The 9,515-nt window shown below is 40.1% G+C and overlaps 1 non-coding gene across 1 annotated transcript; it reads right to left on the reverse strand.

The window, feature by feature from the left end:
* Window positions 1-931: 931 nt before the first annotated feature.
* Window positions 932-1,068, reverse strand: LOC111755352 (small nucleolar RNA SNORA2/SNORA34 family). The gene has a single exon (XR_002789910.1). It is a non-coding gene; the product is annotated as a small nucleolar RNA SNORA2/SNORA34 family (small nucleolar RNA).
* Window positions 1,069-9,515: the final 8,447 nt, after the last annotated feature.

Consider the following 9,515-nt stretch of genomic DNA (forward strand, 5'->3'; position numbering starts at 1 on the left):
AAGACATACAAGCTTAGATATCACATTGCCTATATGAGAACCACAAAGTAAAACAATTTATAAAATAAAAGATAAACAATACCAATGAGGGAGATAGATCTTTTGCAAATAGGAAGGTGACCTAAAGGCAGATAGAAAAGGAGGGAAAGGAAAGAATAAAAATAATTAAGATATGTGAATTACATACACATACTTTCTGAGATGAATGTGAACATTAGGTACTAAAACATGGACAAATAAACAAACCAATCCAGTTATCCCAGCATCATTGGTTGAAAAGCTTATCCTTTCTCCATTCAAATGCCTTGTCATTTTTGTTGAAGTTCAAATGACAATATGTATGTGTATTCTCCTTTCTATTCAATTGATCAATATATCTGTATGTATAACAATATTGAGGTACCACAATTACTTTTTATATTACATATCTATGTTTTTTTTAAAGGGGGTAAAATTAAACACAACAAAACAGAACAAAATAAGACATAAGAAAGCAATGTAAGAGATATAAATTTCAAATCTAGACGACCTGAGGTCTTTACTATCTAACATATTGTCTTTTGTTTTCTTCCAAATAGTTGTCCATGTCTTCTCATACAGAGAATTCATACAAAACAACATAGTATAAAATAGATCCTAACAGAATGAGGAAGGCATCTTAGGTTTTCAAAACCAGACAATAGGGAAGTCACTAATGGCTGTCTTAGAGTCTCTCGTTCTCTTCAAAATAGCTGTCCATACTTTCATGTATATTGAAGTTCAACGAAACAAAAGAGGCAGGGAGAGAGGGGTTGCTTGGTTTCCTGGTGCTCCAGGTCCCAGCGTGGTGTGGGTCCTAGTAAATGCTGGAGGCTCTTGTCCCAGGCCACTGCAGCCTGCCAAACTCACAGCTGCTCATGGGGGGTGACGTTGGTGGTGGTGTGTTGCTTCAAGCTGTTTCTTTCTAACGAATTGACCATTTCACTGCCGAAGTTCTGAAATGACCAACAGACCATAGAAAGACATCTCTTTAGGCTCCTGCTTGAAACCAACAGTGTCAGGAAGCTACCAGCCTTGATTCAGGGCCAGAATGTAGCTGTGTTTTACATAATTATTTTATAATATTTTGAAATCAGTTTCTCTATTTACTTTTTTATATGATGACTACAGAACTCTTAGATTTACCTTCATCAAAACGCCATCTAGTCTTTGTCCTTACAGACTGAGGTTTTAATTTTTTCCTTTTCTTATCCTCATTCAGAAACTTAATAATAAAATTTTTACTTACTCTTTATCCCATTGCTTTATTCCTAATGTGGTTTATTTGGGCATGAAATACACACACATATACACACACTTGTAAAAACAAAAAAATTTCCATAAATATATATAGCACAATGCTTGACACATCAGGAGATACAAAAAAGAATTGATCGCCTTTCATTGTTATTATAAATATCATCATCATCATCATTATTATTATTACTGTTAATGCAGATAAGCTTAGTTTCTTGGATATGCAAGACAATATACTCTAGTTTGGACCCCAGCCATTGACCCAGGTTAATTTTTATAATAAATTTGGCAGTGACTCCTGGGTTATACATTAGCTAGTCTAGCAGACGTGTTGAGTATCTCATTGTGCTTTTAATTTGCATTTCTCTGTTGATTAATAGCATTAAGCATAATGACGTTGTACTCTTCTTGAGACATAATAGAAAACTCAGATGTTATTACTTTATGAATCTAATTTAAATTCTTTATCCCTGAATTACAACTGAATACTTTCTCACACTGATTGTTTTTCAAGGGTCTTGTCTATTCACCTATCCGTGAGAGACCATTATGTGGTTTGTCTCCATCGAACAAACATTTAAAACAGACTCACAGATCAGTCTCAGGAAGATAGAAGATACAGAAATAATGCCAAGCACACTTAGCTTCCTTATCTTTGACAAAGGGGCCAAACACCTTCATGGGGAGAAAGATAGCATCTTTACTAAATGGTTCTGGGAACAGATTGAACCCAGACCCATGTCTCTCACAACGCACTAAACTAAAATTGAAATGGACCAAAGATGTAAGTATACAAACAAAAAATACTTAATCAGATGGAAAATAAAATAGGTAGAACTTTTGAGGACACAGTTGTAGGCAAAGACTTTATAAACAAAATTCCAATTGCACAAAACATATTACAAAGATTCAACTGGAATCACATCAAATTAAAAACATTTGTATAGCAAAAGAAATCACCAACAGAGTAAAGAGACAACAGAGCTCAGGACAGGGAAGAGAATAGAAAAAAATCTTAACAGCTATTCCTCAGACAAAAGACTAATATCTAGAAAAAATAAAGAACTCAAAAAATCAGACTCCAAAATTTAAAGACCTGTCTAAAAATGGAAACCTGAAATTAATACATACTTCTCAGATGTTGAAATACACATAGCAAGTAAGTACACAAAAAAATACTCAACATTACTGGTCATTGGAGAAATGCAAATTAAAGCTACACTGAGATTCCATCGCACTCCAGAAAAAATTGCTATCATCAAGAAATCAACCAATAATAAATGCTGGTGGGGCTGTGGGGAAAAAGGAACCCTTCTCCACTGTTGGTGGGTATATAGACTGGAATAATCACAGTGTAAACCAGTGGAGAGATTTCTCAAAAAACTAAAAATGAGTTCTATTTGATCCAAGTATTTCCCTTATAGATATCTTTCCAAAAAACTTAAAAACATAATACTACAGTGATATATGCATGCCCATGTTTATAACAGCACAACTTATAATAGCTAAATCTTGGAAGCAGCCCATACACCAATCAAAAGACAAATGGATAAGAAACATGTGTCATTCATATACAATGGAATACTACTCTGCCATAAAGAAAGGCAAACTTGAATAAATTGTAGAAAAGTGGATGCTTGAGTCCATAATACTAAGTAAAATAAACTGGATACATGAGTTTAAATATATAGCATTTTTCTTCTTGTGTGAGAAACCCATGGTGTAAGTAAGGAGCAGAATGGAGAACAGGTATCAGAAGTACAAAGAACACATTCAAATGGGAAAGGGAATATGGAATGGGGGGAAGGAAGAGAAGAAGAAAGAAAGAGAATAGAAGAAAAAAATAAAAACAAAGCTTTTGTAAAAAGGGACAAGAAAAGGGACTGAAGGAAGGGGAGGGGAATGGGGATAGAGAAGAATTAAGATTATATTTGTAGGTATGAATTCCCTATGATGAATGTGAATAATATGCAAGATAAAATATGTACTAATAAAAATAGTTTAAAGACACAAATTAACATTTAGTTATCCAAGATTTCGGAAAATATGGAGATTTCATTGAATACTTCTCTAGATTTAATTTTTTAACATTTTAAGAACGCGTTACCCTGCAGTGATCCCAGGAAAGCCCACTGTTGTTTCTCCGATCTGAGCAGAGCAGTGTATTTGTCCTTGTTTATTTTTTGTCATAAACCAGTGTTTGATTTACAAGAAAACTTTCCACAGGTCCATAGGGACCACAGTCCCTATGAGTGCAGCTCTCAGGTCAGGGAAAGCGTGGACAACGAACTTAGAGCGGCAGCTTCTGTCCCTGACCTCTTTGCTTGATGAAAGTCAAATGTCTGTTCAGATTTCAGTGCAATTTCACTGTGAGTGGTGTGATACTTTAACTGGGGGACTCCTTTTAGCTGTCTTGCAGCATTTTGGAGGAAAGGCAAGGGAGGCTGACAGGCACAGTTGTTAAATGTTAAATCAAAAGCTGAAAAGTCATTGCAAAGTAATTCAAACTCAAAGTCAGAGTTCAAGAGGAACTTCTCAGAAGAAGGGGCAATGTCAAGCCAGCAGTAATTGAGGAAAATGTCAAAGGGAGGGCAGAAGCATCCATTTTCAGAAGCAAAGGGCTACTCTGTCCCCCCCCCCCCCATCCTCCCTTTCTATAGCTAATATCACTTCTGGGAATGGTAAGATTTGAATGAGAGAGAGTAATGAGCCCTGGAGAGGATGGACGTAGTGAGAGCAGCTGAATCTGCTAGCTGAGCAAGAACTGTAAGGGGATGAGAGGTCCCGCCTTGGGCTGGAAAGGATCTGAGAACTTGGGAAAAAAGCTACTCACAGCAGGAATGTGAATTAGGAAAAGTGACCTTATAGAAATCGAAAAACTGACCCTGCTATAAATTCTAGAGAGGAAAGATGAGGATATTAACTAGCTAGGAACAAAAAGTCATTGCAGGTTGGGATGTGAAACACCTAGCAATCACAGAATCCAACCCCTTCTGCATATTGTGGATCCCTCCGAGATGAGAAGAGCGAGCCATCCATCCAGACTGGCACCTCATACATATTGGTACACGAATGAAATGCCCCTGATCTTCAAATAAAATTGTTGGCTTCCAGAAGCTACTTTACAATAAAACCTGGTGGTTGTATGTGCTCTGTGTGCGGATGCACCCCTGTCTCAGGAATATCAGGGTCTCTGACTTGCTGAGAGCTATGACTTGTTTCGTGGGGTTATTTTAAATGTTTTTAAAAGTCTTTTGAAAGAAATATTATTATCATATTTGCTGCTTTATCAAAAGTTCCATTCATTTTAATTTAAAAAATAACTTGTTCAAGCTATTTGAACAATGTGATGGTGATCTGGGTATGGTGTCTCACTCCTGTGATCTCAGCTCCCCGGAGGCTGAGGCAGGAGGACCGCCATGAGTTTAGCCACACCTGGGCTACACAGTGACTTCAAGGGCAGCCTGAACTATGTAGTGGGTAGTGGGACCCTGTCTCAAAAAACCAAAGCAAACAAGTAAACAAAGGAACAAACAAAAAAAGAACCTTATCATGGCAGGCATATGAATTTGACGCCGTATACCGGGGGAGGAGAAAAACTAGGCCAGAAAGGACCTGCTTGCTGCCACCCTCCTACCGTGCCTGGTCTGGCCAGGGCTGCAGGAAGAGACTTAGCTGATCTTCCTGGCTCTTGTCTTGTGCTTTTGCAATTTGCCTGGCACACCACCTCTGAGTGACCTTTGGTAAAGGCAAATCTGATCCTAGCACTCTCTTGTCACATGCAAATCTGACCCCAGCAGAGGTGCTAAATGCCTTTACCTTCTTGTCCTTTGCTCTCTCCACTCAGGGTTCCTGAACACTGTGTAGTTGGACTCTTTTGCTCTGCTACTTCTCCTCGATCACCAGGTCAGCTTCCCGTCTGCATCTTTGCTAGCAGTTCTTTTCTATGCCCCTCTTCATTTCCTACTCTATCTATAGAATGCTTTCTCACTGTTTGAGTCTCAAAGCAGCCCTTTTATTATACTCCCAATTAAAACTAACTACTACCCTTCTTGTGTCTCATTCCTTCCTGCACATTTTTCCTAATAGCTGTAACATTTTACTGCATTATATTTGTACATATGTTTGAGTAGAACAGTGGTTTTAAAGTTTTAATGCACATTGTGCTCTCTTTTTGAATATGCAGCACTCCTTGGCTTCACCTCCAGAGATAGCGATTCAGTAGGTCGGCCTCAGAGGGGTCCACAGGTACATCTGAGCCAAAGGAGAGCTTACCCTGCAAGTGGTGCTGATTTCCAAAGGGCAGAGGGCAAATTGATCTCTTCCACCCACTTCTTCCCAATCACTGGCTCCCAAGAGAATCAACTCAAGAGGTCCCAACACTTTCTTTTGCCCCTTCCACTCTCTTGGGGGTAAAATATGCAAAAGTCATTTATATCCCTGCAAGTAGGGGAGAATAACATTCTGAGCCATCACCATTCAATAACGCAGGCTTTGTGCAAAGTAGTGACAGGTGAGAGGGATGATTTCATTTTTCACTTTGACAATTGGGTGAAGCAGATTCCTGGCAGTTCTGCAAAGGTTTTATGCCCAAATAGTTACTCAAGGGATCTGCTTAGCAACCAAGAGTTGCTGCAAAAAGGAGAGAAAGCAGATGCTTCTCTCAGTGGTGTCTTGGATTTTAAGATGCTGGAGCAGGGAGGAGAGAGGGGCAACCATGCCTGGGATCCTCGTTTGTTCTGTGGTCTCCAGAGAGGCCAGTCCTGAGCATTCTGGTTTCTCCCAAAACATCAGAGCCCACGCACAGTTCACCAAGTGTTATTCCCTGAGGGGCTTGGCTGTGCTGGACTAACTTCTTTGAGCAGCTATTTTTTACTGACTATAACATTTAATGAATTTGTTGGAAATTTTGAAAGAGTTTGTGCCTAGATTCTGTGCTGAGAAATATGACCAAAAGGTAGGCACCTGGAAAATAAAAAATAGTTATTTCATAAAGCTGAGAGTGCAGAGTAATCTCTCTACCACATTAAACCCTAGAACCAAATTTGAGCCCCCAGACAACAGTCCCTCTCATTTCCGGGGGCAGGATCCTCTCTGATCTCACCAGGAGCTGGGACGGCACAGAGACTTGCTCCTAGCTGGTAAATCAGGTCCACAGAAAAAGATGCAAGGCAAGGATTAAGCAATTCCAGTATTTTTTTCCTAAAGCTGCCCATCTAGTAATTTCTTCAGCCTCCCCAGCCTAGTGACTCAGAGGCAGCAAGCTCCTCAGGGACCCTAGCCTTCACATGGTGGGGCACATTGGCCACAGCCCTAGGCATTACTCCCTGCTAATCAGGATGACTGCTAAAAATCTGGAAGACACAAAAAGCAAAAGAATAAAATAAAAGTGGTAAATTATCCCACAGATATACTGTATTTCTTCTATCCTAACTGTATTTCTTCCACCCCTTACCCTTTAATGTTTCTTACATTGGGATGAATTTTACAATTAACATATATTTATATACTATGATTGTTTCTTCCTGAAAAATTTTGTGATAAGCCTCTGGCATCTCTTTGATTTGTCATTATCTCAGAAATAAAGAAATGTGATAAGTCAAAATAGTCTTTAAAATATCGTTATTATGTTAGAAAGGCTACATATGTCAATAAGTAGGGAAGACTTGATGTACAATTATTTGTAGTTGTTTTTCTGTTGTTTTTGTTTTAGTGTTACAGATAATGCTGTGATAAAATTCTCTGTACCTAATTTGCTCCAAATATTTGTCCCTTTAAGAATTGGTCCATGAATACAGGATATTAGCTTTGTGACATGCTTGATTTCCTATGACTGTATTACTCCGCAGAGTTCTTACCCACCTCAACCTCCATTATCACTGCCTGATTGTCTTTGTCTCTCAGCACTGTCAGCAGCACTGAAAGTTACCAGTCACTGTTACAAAGTGGATCTTTGCAGTTAGAAGCTTGTCCGCCTTTACATTCTTTCTGCAGCTCTTTTCCTCCAGTTCAGTTTAGAGTCCTGTGAAAAACACAGCAAGCACACATGAGTGCATCATTTTCCCCAGCCCTCCTGGCCAATCACACATAGTACTCTGATGGATTCAGTAGATTGATGTGGAAGAGGGTTTTGCCTGGGTGAGAGGCCACCATGAAGAGACTTGGCCAAAGCAGCCAGGAAAGTGTACCTTCCATCTCCTCTGCTCACATCCATGGCTCTCACTAGAAAATGCAGCTCAGGAGCAAACACAGGGTGTGTATAGCTCCTGGAGCATGATGGCTTGGTTTCTGCCTCTGCCTCCTCTTCTTTTTCTCTGTTCTGGTGCTCAGCAGAGAAAGGATCTTGAGGTTTCTTCACTCCCCCTCAGGTGGGTACCACGATGTGTCTCAGCTCCATCTAGCCTTCCCAGAGTGCAAGTGGAGGTATGGACTTGGGTTCAGGGGAAGCCATATAGCACATTTTAATGAGCTTCTGCCATAGGAAGGGTGATATTTATGGTTGTCGGAAAAATGAGATTTCATTTCTGTGAGAGCTATTTATGTTCCCTGGATCCTGTTCTCATTCCAGTCCATCTGCTGGCTTCTTAGGCAAGGCAAGGACTTTCCTGGGAGGAGCATTCTGAACCCACTCCTCAGAGCAGACTGAGCCATGGCAAATGCAAACCTGCTGAATTCACCAGAAAGACTTTTTCTGCTGTGGATCCCCATAGCATAATACACCAAAACAAAAAAGTCTTGTGGACCTTCCTCAGCCAGATGGCATCTGCCCAGGAATTTTTGAGGCTAACTATGCCCACATCACACATTGTTGTCTACCTACTTCTCTACTAGGTGTGCAGATTCTCTTGAGACTCAGATAGATGGCACTTGAGTGAAATCAGTTAGCTTTCCCCCAGGAAGCTAGTTCAACAGAACTAGAATGCTAGAATGCTAAGCTTCTCCAAACTACAGAATATCCAGAATGAAAGGGGTTTCTAGGAGTTGTTTCTAAAAGCAGGGTTTCTAGAAGCAGGTGGGGTTCACTTATGCCAGTGCTTATTGGAGAAAGAGCCAAGGAGAATTCCCAAATGTGTCTTTACTGTAAGAAATTTATTTCAACATTCACCATACTTTTTAACTACTCCTCACTGATCATATATTTCTGGAAATTTCTGCCAAACAAAAACATTAAAGGATGTCTCATCCATTTCATTCATTGGATCTGGCACTATGTGACTTCTGCCTCTTCCCCAAACATAAGTGTCTTGGATTGATTCAGGATATCTAGGCACCATGGCAGCATCACTAAACATACTAAAGACACCCAGGAAAGAAGACTTACAGAAGTGCTCCAGAGAGTGCAAAGAATGATGAGATAAGTGCGAGTAAAGGAATAGGGAGTGTTTTGAGGTAAATTAATGACCATGCATATTTTATTGTAATAAATTTTTTGGAAAAAGTTAAATATTCAGCATACTTTTTAGTATACCTTGTAAACACTGAGTGTGAGTCTGCTTTGTGTCACTATAACAAACACCAGAGATAACTAGCTTATAAAAAGCAAAGGTTTGCTTTGGCTCACAGTTTTGGGAGATTCAGTTGACCCTGCTCCTCTGGGAAGGGCAGGACATCTTGGTGGGAAAGCACAGAAGAGCAACTCACTTATCTAGTAGTTGGGAATAGAAAGAGAAGAGTGATAGAACTGTGGTGGGCCGGCGGCAGATGAAAAGATAAGAAGTATGAAATATAAATGACCTTTATTTTGAGAATGTGGGGAGAGACACCGCCTTGGGGTGTGGCATCTCCCCCCGGGGTCGGCGATCTCTCCATGGAACACGTGGAGTAGGGGCATACATGTAGCTTAGGTTGGGGGTGGAGCCTGAGGGGGCATTAGGGATGCACAGGTAACCCATTGGTATTCTTTTGGTGCCATAGGTAAATTCCTAGGGGTGAGGAAGATGGAGCTCCTTGGTTCTGCCTGAGGCTCTACTGGCTACAGTGTCCTGTCTGGGCCAAAACTCTTTCAAAGAGAAAGATGTGTCTGGACACCATGATCCTCTTCAAGAGCAGCTGAAGGTATTTTCCTTTAGAACTTGGAGTACTTCACCCCAAGCACTCCTTGACCTGAGAGTTTGTGTTAAGAAGTCAGCTGTAATTCTGATGGGCTTTCCTTTCTAGGTGATTCAGTTCTTTTCCCCCCATTTTTGTGTTGAATTTCTGCAATCTTTACTATGATATGCCTGGTTATAGAATTTTTTTTT

The sequence above is a fragment of the Cavia porcellus genome, unplaced genomic scaffold (genome assembly GCF_034190915.1).
Source record: "Cavia porcellus strain 051 isolate PalLab524CR breed Dunkin Hartley unplaced genomic scaffold, mCavPor4.1 scaffold_11, whole genome shotgun sequence".
Lineage (NCBI taxonomy): Eukaryota > Metazoa > Chordata > Mammalia > Rodentia > Caviidae > Cavia > Cavia porcellus.